The sequence below is a fragment of the Coptis chinensis genome, chromosome 3 (genome assembly GCF_015680905.1).
Source record: "Coptis chinensis isolate HL-2020 chromosome 3, ASM1568090v1, whole genome shotgun sequence".
NCBI classification, from domain to species: Eukaryota; Viridiplantae; Streptophyta; class Magnoliopsida; order Ranunculales; family Ranunculaceae; genus Coptis; species Coptis chinensis.
This window is the reverse complement of record NC_141458.1, coordinates 26898-40629: the sequence shown is the minus strand read 5'-3', so window position 1 is coordinate 40629 and position 13732 is coordinate 26898. Positions and strand designations below refer to the sequence as shown.

General features: G+C 38.5%; 1 pseudogene across 1 annotated transcript; it reads left to right on the top strand.

Annotated features, from left to right (window-relative positions):
* Positions 1–10541: 10541 nt before the first annotated feature.
* LOC147506937 (uncharacterized) lies at positions 10542–13226 on the top strand (annotated as a pseudogene). Its single transcript, XR_015217492.1, has 7 exons — positions 10542–10705; positions 10915–11062; positions 11221–11371; positions 11654–11773; positions 11982–12065; positions 12149–12620; positions 12792–13226. The product of XR_015217492.1 is annotated as an uncharacterized LOC147506937 (transcript).
* The last annotated feature ends 506 nt before the right edge of the window (positions 13227–13732 follow it).

Below are 13732 nucleotides of genomic sequence, written 5' to 3'. Positions count from 1 at the left end.
AGAAACTGTTTTAGTGACGTGTTGATATGCGATTGGCTGTACCGGCACAACCTGTTATCGGAGGCGATAGTGCCGGCTTGGCCGGTGAATGTCCACTATCCAATTGACTTCAAAAGTTTAAAAACCTCAAAGGTGCCTGAAATTACTTAATAAGCCATTGAGTTGATGAGTTCAGTTTCTTTCTAGAGTAGTAGTATTTAACTATTGTAGTGATATGAACTATGAAAATCACTATAATAGGTAAATACTGCCTACAAGTATTTTTGCCATATCGTATTTTCTCAAGTTTGCTGTTAAATTTTTTCGTATTTTTTTATTTTTTATTTTTGTATTATATTCTGTTGTTTTTTTTAATCCGAATTGAAAAAACTTAATGAAGTTCAAATTTTATTCGAATATTTTCCATATCGAATTTTTACAACATTACGAATTGCTAACTATGGCTGATACTTAGAATGGGCTATGACAATCAGAATCAGGTAAATCTGCAACACGTAATTCCATTTATGTTGCCTTGATCTTGCACCGACTTTCCTTAAGGTCGCTCTCGGCCATGACTTTAGGCGTGGGTGTGCCTTTTGGGCAAGCACAATGCACGTGAGGTATTATCCATAGCCGTGGCCAGGGTGATTCCTTGGGGGAGGTGAACGTTTTGGAATGGTCGTAGGCCGTAGTACAAGTGTACAACATTCTGTTGAGAGAATTCACTAGGAAGTATCACCTCTTCCTAGTTACTTTCTATCCGAAATGACTTAAACTTGGGGATAACACCAAGGAAGTTACTCACCTAAGAGTCTTGGTAGTTGTAGAGGTTTGTTTATTTTGGGGTCTACGAATTGATGTTGTGGTTGGTAGGGAATGGCGACACTCTTTCTTGGGATAAGAGTTACCTACGTATCAAGTTCTTTGGGTACTTCTTATGGTCGTGATGGTCTTCTAGCTCAGAATTTGCTGGATGTCATGAGTGGGGTTGCAGCAGTTATATCGTCTAATTTACTAGATGCATTGATCCTTGTGGTGAATCTTTGGTTCTGAGGGGCGATGTCCACGTCTTCGCTTGAGCTAAGCGGAATTCATTGAGAGTGCTCCGCTTACTCCACTTCTTAAGCCGGAATAATAGTATTCGTCCTGTAGCTTTGGGCAAGGTTTGGCAGCGTCTGGTCTCCAAGATTGCTATGAAAGGAGTTTCCAAAGATGTGGTAGGGTACTTATAGGATTTTTAGTATAGGGTTGGTGTTTATGGTGGAGTAGAAGCAATTTTGCATGGTGACAACCGTATAATGTATGCTAACAATGACAATACCTCTCTTTCGATGCTGCTTGTAGATTTTCAGAATGCTTTTAACATGGTTGATCGGACTACCATGTTGAGAGAGGTTTGTATCTATTGCCCAGCTATTGCCCCTTAGGTCGAGTACTTGTATTGTCAACCTGGGAGGTTATATTTGGGAGATGGTTGCATATGGTCTGCTGTTGGGGTCCAACAAGGCAACCTTTTGGGTCCCCTTCTCTTTGCACTGGTGTTGCATCCCCTGATTCTATGGATCTAGTCCAGTTGTCAGTTATTGCTAGAAGCTTGGTACCTAGAGATGATGGGACTCTGATATGAGATACAGAACAGGTGGCGACAGCTTTGGGTATGATTAAGGAAGAAGGTCCTTCTTACGGGTTTGTTCTTAATATGTCTAAACTGAGATATTTTGGCCATCACTAGATCCACGTCACTCCAATCTGGGTCTCTTTCCTTCAGATTTCTCCCATCTTCAGCACTAATTCATCCTTTGTCATGGGCCTTGCTCGCAAGCGTGTTGAAAAAGTTACGACTTTGATGGACCGTTTAGCTGCATTAGAAGATCGCCAGTGTGAGTTATCGCTTTTATATGCTTGTGCTGGGATCTCTAAGTTGGTCTTTGCGATTCGTACTTGTCCCCTACCCTTTTTCAGAGAGGCAGCTAAGACGTTTGATCAGCATCTCTGCAGTGTTCTCCAAGGTATTTTGGTTTTGATGGTCCTAACTTCGGTGATTTACAGTGGCATTTATCGACACTCCCATTACGTCTTGGTGGGTTAGGTATTTATTGTGCCACTGATGTCTCTACTTTTGCTTTTGTAGCCTCCCGTTGTCAAACCTCTAAGCATCATAATCACATTTTTAGGAGTTGTGGTCCAGTGCCTTTGGATGAGATTATTGATGTTACTAGCAATGCAATGAGTCTCTGTATACCCGATTTTGACCACAGTTCTTTGACTGTGAATGTCACCGTCCCCTCAATACAACAAAAAGTTTTGGCGGAAGCGTTCTAGGGTAAGATTGTTGCTAGTCTTGAGAAGGAGTTTGTATTATCTGCTCGTCAGAAAGCAGTCATTAGTTGCTTCCAGTCAAAACATGCAAATGGATTTTCTACTTGCTATCCCGATGGAGGGACTTGGACATCGTATGTCGCCGATGGAGTACATTTTGTGTGATGAATTTTGGAGGGCTGGAGTACAAGTGAAAAAAAAAAGCTCCTGTTAATTTTCTCACTTATTCGAATGAGGGCAGATCGACACTTAAGCCTGCGGCTGTCTTGATCTACAATTGGTCTGAGGGAAAACATGCATGTGTTGATGTAACTGGAGTCTCTCCGTTGGTAAGGTTGGGGAATGGTTGCTTCGTGGTGGGAGAAGCAACTAAGAGATTAGCGATAGGGAAATGGAGAAGCATGAGGAAGTTTGCAGAGCTAACCAGCATTGTTTCATTCTATTTAATTTTGACACTTTCGATTTCTTGGAACAACAGTCTGTTAAGCTCCTAAAGCGATTTCAGAAAGCTATGGTAAGTAACGTAATGACAGCTGATTCTAACGAGTTTGTATTAAGGAGGATATGATTTGCCATTCAAAAGGACTTGGAGCACAACTTGTTGCACGCTTGTCCTAATTATTTGTAAAACTCGTTATCATTATTGATAAAATTTTCATTTAAAAAAAATGATGTATATTAGGCTACCAAAAAAAAACTAATGATGTATATTAAGTTACCCAAAAAAAAGAAAAACTGGTATATATTAAGTTACCAAAAAAAAAAAAAAAAAAAAAAAAAAAAAAAAAAACTTATGTATATTAAGTTACCAAAAAAAAAAAAAAAAAAACTGTTGTTCGATGCTTGCAGAAAGTTGCTGATTGACATTTTGTTGTAGCGGTAAAAGTGTTATCATCATCAGGAGTTACCTCCAATACTGTGGAGACCATATGTGCACTAGAGGAGAGACACCCAATGCGACAATCATCGGTAAGACCAACTGTTCATTTTGTTGATCCCCGTTTAGTGGTAGAGAGAGACGCCCTATTGTCATGTATAAGGTCGTTTATGAAAGGTACTTATTATGGTCGTGATTGTCTTCGAGCTCAGCATTTGTTAGATGTCATGAGTGGTGTTGTAGCACCTATATCGTCTAATTTACTAGATTCATTGATCCCTTTTGTGAATCTTTGGTTACAAGGACGATCCACGTACAGTCGTTAGCGGAATTCATTGCGAGTGTTCCGCTTACTCCACTTCTTAAGCCGGATAATAGTATTCGTCCTGTAGCTTTGGGCAAGGTTCGGCAGCGTCTGGTCTCCAAGATTGCAATGAAAGGAGTTTTCAAAGATGTGGTAGGGTACTTACAGGATTTTTAGTATAGGGTTGGTGTTTTTGGTGGAGTAGAAGCGATTTTGCATGTTGACAACCGTATACTGTATGCTAACAGTGACAATACCTCTCTTTCGATGTTGCTTGTATATTTTCAGAATGCTTTTAACATGGTTGATCGGACTACCATGTTGAGAGAGGTTTGTATCTTTGCCCAGCTATTGCCCCTTAGGTCGAAAGTACTTGTATTGTCAACCTGTGAGGTTATATTTGGGAGATGGCTGCATATGGTCTGCTGTTGGGGTCCAACAAGGCAACCCTTTTGGGTCCCATTCTCTTTGCACTGGTGTTGCATCCCCTGATTCTATGGATCTAGTCCAGTTGTCAGTTATTGCTAGAAGCTTGGTACCTAGAAATGATGGGACTCTGATATGAGATACATAACAGGTGGCGACAGCTTTGGGTATGATTAAGGAAGAAGGTCCTTCTTATGGGTTGGTTCTTAATATGTCTAAAACTGAGATATTTTGGCCATCACCGGATCCACGTCACTCCAATCCGGGTCTCTTTCCTTCAGATTTCTCCCATCTTCAGCACTAATTCATCCTTTGTCATGGGCCTTGCTCGCAAGCGTGTTGAAAAAGTTACGACTTTGATGGACCGTTTAGCTGCATTAGAAGATCGCCAGTATGAGTTATCGCTTTTATATGCTTGTGCTGGGATCTCTAAGTTGGTCTTTGCGATTCGTACTTGTCCCCTACCTTTTTTCAGAGAGGCAACTAAGACGTTTGATCAGCATCTCTGCAGTGTTCTCCAAGGTATTTTGGTTTCTAATGGTCCTAATTTCGGTGATTTACAGTCATTTATCGACACTTCCATTACGTCTTAGATGGTTAGGTATTTATTGTGCCACTGATGTCTTTACTTTTGCTTTTGTAGCCTCCCGTTGTCAAACCTCTAAGCATCAGAACAACATTTTTAGGAGTTGTGGCCCAGTGCCTTTGGATGAGATTATTGATGTTACTAGCAATGCAATGAGTCTCTGTATACCCGATTTTGACCACAGTTCTTTGACTGTGAATGTCACCGTCCCCTCAATACCACAAAAAGTTTTGGCGAAAGCGTTCTAGGGTAAGATTGTTGCTAGTTTTGAGAAGGAGTTTGTATTATCTGCTTGTCAGAAAGCAGTCATTGGTTGCTTCCAGTCAAAACATTCAAAGGATTTTCTACTTGCTATCCCGATGGAGGGACTTGGACATCGTATGTCGCCGATGGAGTATATTTTGTGTGATGAATTTTGGAGGGCTGGAGTATAAGTGAAAAAAAAAAAGCTCTTGTTAATTTTCTCACTTATTCGAATAAGGGCAGATCGACACTTAAGCTTGCGGCTGTCTTGATCTACAGTTGGTTTGAGGGAAAACATGCATGTGTTGATGTAACTGGAGTCTCTCCGTTGGTAAGGTTGGGGAATGGTTGCTTCGTGGTGGGAGAAGCAGCTAAGAGATTAGCGATAGGGAAATGGAGAAGCATGAGGAAGTTTGCAGAGCTAACCAACATTGTTTCATTCTATTTAATTTTGACACTTTCGATTTCTTGGAACAACAGTCTGTTAAGCTCCTCAAGCGACTTCAGAAAGCTATGGAAAGTAACGTAATGACAGTTGATTCTAACGAGTTTGTATTAAGGAGGATATGATTTGCCATTCAGAAAGGACTTGTTGCACGCTTGTCCTAATTATTTGTAAAACGCGTTATCATTATCGATAAAATTTCCACTTAAAAAAAAATGATGTATATTAGGCTACCAAAAAAAAACTAATGATGTATATTAAGTTACCCAAAGAAAAGAAAAAATGGTATATATTAAGTTACCAAAAAAAAAAAAAAAAAAAAAAAAAAAAAATGTATATTAAGTTACAAAAAAAAAAAAAAATTCGATGCTTGCAGAAAGTTGCTGATTGACATTTTGCTGTAGCGGTAAAAGTGTTGTCATCATCAGGAGTTGCCTCCAATACTGTGGAGACCATATGTGCACTAGAGGAGAGACACCCAATGCAACAACCATATGTAAGACCAACTGTTCCTTTTGTTGATCCCCGTTTAGTGGTAGAGAGAGACACCCTATTGTCATGTATAAGGTCGTTTCTGAAAGGTACTTATTATGGTCGTGATGGTCTTCGAGCTCAGCATTTGTTGGATGTCATGAGTGGTGTTGTAGCACCTATATCGTCTAATTTACTAGATTCATTGATCCCTATTGTGAATCTTTGGTTAGAAGGACGATCCACGTACAGTCGTTAGCGGAATTCATTGCGAGTGTTTCGCTTACTCCACTTCTTAAGCCGGATAATAGTATTCATCCTATGTAGCTTTGGGCAAGGTTTGGCGGCGTATGGTCTCCAAGATTGCAATGAAAGGAGGTTCCAAATATGTGGTAGGGTACTTACAGTATTTTTCGTATAATGTTGGTGTTTATGGTGGAGCAGAAGAAATTTTGCATGCTGACAACCGTATAATGTATGTTAAAAGTGACGGTTCCTCTCTTTCGATACCGCTTGTAGATTTTCAGAATGCTTTTAACATGGTTGATCGGACTACCATGTTAAGATAGGTTTGTGTCTGTTGCCCAGCTATTGCCCCTTAAGTCGAGTACTTGTATTGTCAACCTGCGAGGTTATATTTGGGAGATAGCTGCATATGGTCTGCTGTTGTGGTCCAACAAGGCGACCCTTTGGGTCCCCTTCTCTATGCACTAGTGTAGCATCCCCTAATTCTACGAATCTACTCCAGTTGTCAGTTATTTCTAGAAGCTGGGCACCTAGATGATGGGACTCTGATCGGAGATATAGAATAGGTGGCGACAGCTTTGGGTATAATTCAGGAAGAAGGTCCTTCTTACGGGCTGGTTCTTAATGTGTCTAAAAGTGAGATATTTTGGCCATCACTGGATCAACGTCACACCAGTCCGGGTCTCTTTCCTCAGATTTGTCCCGTCCTCAACACTGATTCATCCTTTGTCATGGACCTTGCTCTCAAGTGTGTTGAAAAGGTTATGACTTTGATGGACTGTTTAGTTCCATTAGAATATCCACATTGTGAGTTATCGCTTTTATATGCTTTTGCTGGACTCTCTAGGTTGGTGTTTGTGATTCGTACTTGTCCAGTACCCTTTTTCAGAAATGCATATAAGACTTTTGATCAGCATCTCCACAGTGTTCTCCAAGGTATTATTGTTTCTGATGGTCCTGACTTCGATGATTTGCAGTGGCGTGTATCGACACTCCCGTTACATCTTGGTGGGTTTGGTATGTATTGTGTCACTGATGTCTCTACTTTTGCTTTTGTGGCCTCCCGTTGTCAGACCTCTAAACATCAGAACCACATTCTTAAGAGTTGTGGCCAAGTGCCTTTGGATGAGATTCTTGAGGTTGCTGGCAATGCATTGAGTCTCTGTATACCCGATTTTGACCATAGTTCTATGGTTGTGAATGTGACCATCCCCTCAAAACCACAAAAAGTTTTGGAAGAAGCATTCTATGGTAAGATTTTTGCTGGTCATGAGAGGGAGTTTGTGTTATCTGCTCGTCAGAAAGCAGTCAATGGATGCTTGCAGTCTGAACATGCAAAAGATTTTCTACTTGCTTTCCCGAGGGAGGGACTTGAACATAGTATGTCGCGGGTGGAGTACATTTTGTGTGATGCATTTTGGAGGCCTGGAGTACAAGTGAAGAAAGATGCTCCTGTTAAAATTTCTACTTAAAAAAAAATTTATGTATATTAGGTTACAATAAAAAAAAAAAAAAAAAAAAAAAAAACAACAACAACAACTAACGATGTATATTATGTTACCAAAAAATGAAAAATTGATATATATTAAGTTACCAATAAAAAAAAACAACTAACGATGTATATTAAGTTACCAAAAAAATGAAAAATTGATATATATTAAAAAAAAAAAAAAAAAAAACTGATGTATATAGTTACAAAAAAAACTATTGTTTGATGCTTGTAGAAAGTTGCTGATGGACATTTTGTTGGATTGGAAAAGTGTTCTCATCATCAGGAGTTGCCTCCAATATTGTAGAGACCATATGTGCATTTGAGGAGAAGCACCTAATGCGACAACCACCGGTAAGACCAACTGTTCCTTTTGTTGAATCCCCTTTAGTGGTATAGAGAGTCGCCCTATTGTCATGTATTAGGTCATTTTTGAAAGGTACTTCTTATGGTTGGGATGGTCTTCGAGCTCAGCATTTGTTGGATATCATGAGTGGTGTTGCAGCAGCTATATTGTCTAATTTACTAGATGCATTGATCCCTATGGTAAATCTTTGGTTACAGGGATGATGTCCACGTACAGCCGTTAGCGAAATTCTTTGCGAGTGCTCCGCTTACTCCATTTCTTAAGCCAATTCTTGATCTATAGTTGGTATGAGGGAAAACATGCATGTATTGATGTAACTGGAGTCTCTTCATTGGTAAGGTTGGGAAATGGTAGCTTTGAGGTGGGAGAAGCAGCTAAGAGAGCACTGCCAGGGAAATGGAGAAGCATGATGAAGCTTGCAGAGCTAACCAGCATTGTTTCATTCTGTTTAATTTTGACACTTTCGGTTTTTTGGAACAACAGTTTGTTGAGCTCCTCAGGCGACTTCAGAAAGTTATGGAAAGTAACGTAATGACAGCTGGTTCTAACGTGTTTGTATTTAGGAAGATATGATTTGTCATTCAGAAAGGACTTGCAGTGCAACTTGTTGCATCCTTGTCCTAATAATTTGTAAAACTAGTTATCATTATCGGTAAAATTTTCACTTAAAAAAAAAAAAAAAAAAAAAAAAAAAACAACAACAACAACTAACGGTGTATATTAAGTTACCAAAAAATGAAAAAAAAATTGATATATATTAAGTTACCAAAAAAAATAATAAATAAATAAATAAACTGATGTATATTGAGTTACCAAAAAAAAAAAAAAAAAAAACTATTGTTTGATGCTTGCAGAAAGTTGTTGATGGACATTTTGCGGCAACGGAAAAGTGTTGTCATTATCAGGAGTTGCCTCCAATACTGTAGAGACCATATGTGCATTAGAGGAAAAACACCCGATGCGACAACCACCGGTAAAACTAACTGTTCCTTTTGTTGAGCCCCCTTTAATGGTAGAGAGAGATGCCCTATTGTCATGTATTAGGTTTCTGAAAGGTACTTTTTATGGTTGTGATGGTCTTCGAGCTCAGCATTTGTTGGATGTCATGAGTGGTGTTACAACAATTATATCATCTAATTTACTAGATGCATTAATCCCTGTGGTGAATCTTTGGTTCTGAGAGGCGATGTCCACGCATTTACCGTTAGTGGAATTCATTGAAGCTCCACTTTACTCCACTTCTTAAAGATCTGATAATAGTATTAGATCCCGTAGGCGTGGGCAAGGTTTGGCGGTATCTAGTCTCCAAGATTGCAATAATGAAAGGAGTTTCCAAAGATGTGGTAGGGTACTTACATGATATTTAGTATGGGGTTGGTGTTTATGGTGGAGCAGAAGCGATTTTGCATGATGTCAACCGTATAGTGTATGCTAATAGTAACAGTATCTCTCTTTCAATGCTATTTGTAAATTTTCAGAATGATTTTAACATGGTTGATCGGACTACCATGTTGAGAGAGGTTCGTATCTGTGGCCCAGCTATTGCTCCTTGGGTAGAGTACTTCTATTGTCAAACTACGAGATTATATTTGGGAGATGGCTGCATATAGTCTGCAGCTGGGGTCCAACAAGGCGACTCTTTGGGTCCCCTTCTCTTTACACTGGTGTTGCATCCCCTCATTCTACGGATCCAGTCTAGTTGTCAGTTATTAACTTATTACTAGAAGCTTGGTATCTAGATGATGTTACTATGATGGGAGATACAGAGCAGGTGGAGATTCTTGTTCTTGTATTGAACCCTTTGTAAAGTTTGTACACCGTAGACTGCATGCCGAGATTTGAAAGAATGACATTTTGAACGATATCAAGCTTTTGAAGTTTGCTACTTTGCTATAGTTTACCGGTTATCTGCCGGGGCAATTTAGAGTTACCAGTGAACTACCACGTGCTTGACACTAAAGTATCGGACTTTTAAAAGAAGGAACAGTGTGGGTGTGATATTTAACGGCGTTAGGGTGCAGCATCTACTCAGCCTTTCTGTAATCTTACGTCGCATTGTCTTTATCGTGTGTACAACTGTGTATGATTGTTAGGTACTACTCACGTGTGGAAAACAAAGAAATGGGTCCAAACTCTGATGGATGAGTCTGAACATCCCCACACGTGAACAAATTCGAACTCGATCGCCTCCAACCAAAGTTAGTTAAGCATTTAAAGTTGTGGGCTCAGAGGTGACTTTCATACTTACAACGAAGCTACAAAGAAGGAATCAGAAGAGATTGATGATCGTGGATAAAGTGGACGGTAATCTGTAATACTAATAGGTGAACGCTTTGAAGTGGTCCTAACACAGACTTAAGAGTTTGGTTCCTAGGCGTAATATGACCGGCAACATGCTGTTCGTAAATCCTAACAGAATGAAAAAGAAAAGAGAAAATTACCTTAAAGCTGTAGAGATTTTTGAGAGTGATTCCTTAATAAACTGTAAAAAACTTAGAAGTTTTGTTACTTCTTTAACGCTTCTTTAGCTGAGGTTATGGAACTGGGCCATATGGTCCCGAGGGTAGGCACAAGGCGAGGCTCGAATTTGAGACCAAACGCAGTGATGGACTAGAGTTGGCAGAATTCAGAATAATTGGTAAAAGTATTAAAATGTATCAAGAGTTTCTGTAAGGATCACTCTAAATTCCCAAAGTCAAGCATTAACTATCACACGGTTAAGTAAAATCTGTAAGTTAATCTTTCATTGGGAGTCAATGGGACGCCATACTATTTATTAAGTTATGCACCGAGAAGTTGCACTCGTGACTTTGTGAGTTGTGCAACTAAACATTGGTTAAAGTTCATGCAGGTAAGTTTGAAAGCTTTAGCAACGACAGAATAATTGATGGATATGAGTCCTGTTGCTTCTTCGGATGCTCACGAGAAATTTAAAAAATTTCAGCTTCAGGTTTGGCTTCTGTGCATGTATCACTTCTTTTTCTTGAGTTATATAACTATAAATCTGTAACTGTGGGTAGATGGAAGGACACTGATGGTGTTCCAGTTGATACATTAGTTTTCAGTTATTTTGTTTTGGTGTTTCTTGCCTTGTTTCTTTCTTCCTAAATATTGATCAGTGAATTGATAAGACCAAATGATCTGTTTGTCCATGACCAGGAAGAGTTAGATATATTTCATCCAAAAGCTCATTTGCCTGTGGAACTACGGTTTCTGAAGAAGAGATCGAAGATTATGGATATTATTGTAGCAAAAGATGTTATATTTGCTCTTACGCAGTCCGGTGCCTGTGCTGCTTTTAGTCTCTGTAAGTATTGTTTTTGCTCACTTTATAGTTTTAAGCAAAAGCGCATTGGATACTTCAAGCTGCTTAATGTTATGTTTGCAATGAATTTTAGATTTCTAACCTCCTGTAATTTGTTTGTGTCCTGACTCTTGTTTGTATTTTGCGTGCTAATTTGACAGTGTCCAGTGAACACATTGGCTTTCTGAATATCAGCAGTGACCAGATCATTAGAAGTCTTTTCTATAACGCGAACAATGAGTCGCTCATTACGGTATCAATTCATGCGTCCGATCACTACACCTCGTTGACGTGCAAGACGACATCCATCGAGTATGAACCAGCTCACCATTCGCTCTAGCTTAAATAAACTCAATGATATCCTTTTTTGTTTGTTAATTTTGGGAAAAGGGAAATCCCAGCCTTAATGTTTCGGCGTAATGAAGTTACCAGTATTCAGTTTGTCATGCCATTGCCTACATTCAATGTTTGTGGTCCATGATTTTCAGTATTTAGATATCCGACTGGTCATACATAAGTTTGAGATCTTTGTAATTTGCTAACATTAAACGTTTATCGTCCATCATTTGTGATGGCGTCACATAATTTCTGTAGGTGTATTAAGCGGAATCATCTGTATGCCGGAGTTCCTCTGTTTGAATCAGAATCACTAAAGTGGCCTGGCTTTGTTGAATTTGATGATGTAAATGGCAAAGTCATAACTTACTCGGATAGGTAAACAAATATGGTTTGTTGATATTGCTTATTGCTGCAGAGGGTGCAACTTAGGTGCTTCTGTCACTATTAAATCGTAAATAAACATGCCTCAATGGATGATTAGGGGCACTAGTTTAGACGTACGATGGTTAATTAGTGCATTGGTCTTCTTGCCTCTAGTTACAGTGAGCTAATGCTAAATGAGTGTCTATGCGAATTCTTGCAGCATCTACAAGGTGTTTGAGCTCAAGGACTACTCATTCTTGTATTCAATATCTGAAAAGAATATTCAGGATTCAAGATTAGGTCTGTATTTGCTTAGTTACTTTCCATTTATCTATTTTTCTTCCAACTTTAAATTTCAAGTATTATGTCGTGGGTCGTGTATGACAGTCCAGGAATCTTGCTGCTGATATTCAATAGAGATGTCGACTATCTTCCAGTAAAACTGTTATCCATCGAAAATGGAACAGTGATAAAGTCTTTTCGTCACTTGCTACAACCTAACAAGGAGGTCAATTTTATCGAGCAGTTCAATGAGAAGCTTCTGGTGAAGCAACAAAGTGAGAACCTTCAAATACCTACTTTGTGTTTGAGCAGGTAATAAATTCAGAGGTAATTAAAGTTAGCTGTACAGAATTGATGAGTCCATCTGATTCCATCTTCCTCTACGAGCAACAGATGTTCTTGACATTCCGAAATAGAACTATCTCTGCATGGAACTTGCAAGGAAAACAAATGACTTCCTTCCAAGACCACTTGTTGTATTACACTGACCTCAACAGGAGCACCATCTGCACAACTACAGATCAAAACATAATTATTTCATACTGTAGAGATGAAGGAGCTGAGATGGATAAAGAATGTAGGTTTCCATTGAATTCCCTATTTACTAGACTCGTTTAACAATGGGCATATACTAATGAACCGTATCCACTGTTCTTGTAATAGTCCTCTTGTATTATACTAGTATCTTCTTTTGGAAATTAGAATTTCCCATCTTAGCTTTCTTGATCTAAAGAATCCTTTTTTTCAGCTTTTGCAGTTGGATCAATCAACATAAGTAACATCTTAACAGGAAGATGCGTTGCAAAGATCTCTTCGAGTGACCCCAACCTTCGTAGCATCCCTCGCGGCAGAATGAGGAGGTCGTTGATCCAGAGTACTATATGTCAAGCTCTTGAAGAGGTGACTGCTGTCTTCTATGATGAGGATCACAATGAGATATACACTGGTAACAGAAAGGGACTAATCCATGTATGGTCTAATGCTCCTATAAGTTCGAAAATTTACCGGATAACTGATGACTGAAGTATTTAAGTACTCCTTATATAATGCTTCTCAATACTTAAAACTGCGGTACTTACTATTTTTGTTTTGGGCTTTAATTTCTAAATGTTGATATTCCAAATTGTAAAGCATCTATTATAACAAAACTAGCTTTCGAACCCGTCCTACGAACGGGTGTCGTTATATTAAATTATTTTAAAAAATATTAACAACTATGCAGAGCTATGAGATAAAAAAATTATATTAATCACTCATTCAAATTTCTTGCGCCACTTTCTATAAAAAGAAAGCACTAAATTTTGATAAAACTTATCGACTTATTTTTGTTGTTAGGTTTAATAATAGAAGTTTGATTAAAATTATGTGAGAATGCCCAATGTAGCTTCTCAAAATGATATTGGGCTTACTTGAATAAATTGAAAGACATTTCCAATTATAATAAAAGAATTATAATAAACACTTACTTTAAAATGCAAAACTATATTTGTCGAGACATTATATTTTCCTTATATATATAATAATAAACTATGTTTTTTTGGTTAGTTCAATGCATTTGCATCAAGTTTTCGATTTTACGTTAATTATTATTTGAGATTAGTTCAATGTAGTTGCATCTAGTTTCCGATTTCCTATTAATTATTCTTTGAGGTTAATTCAATGTAGTTGTATCAAGTTTCTGATTTTTCT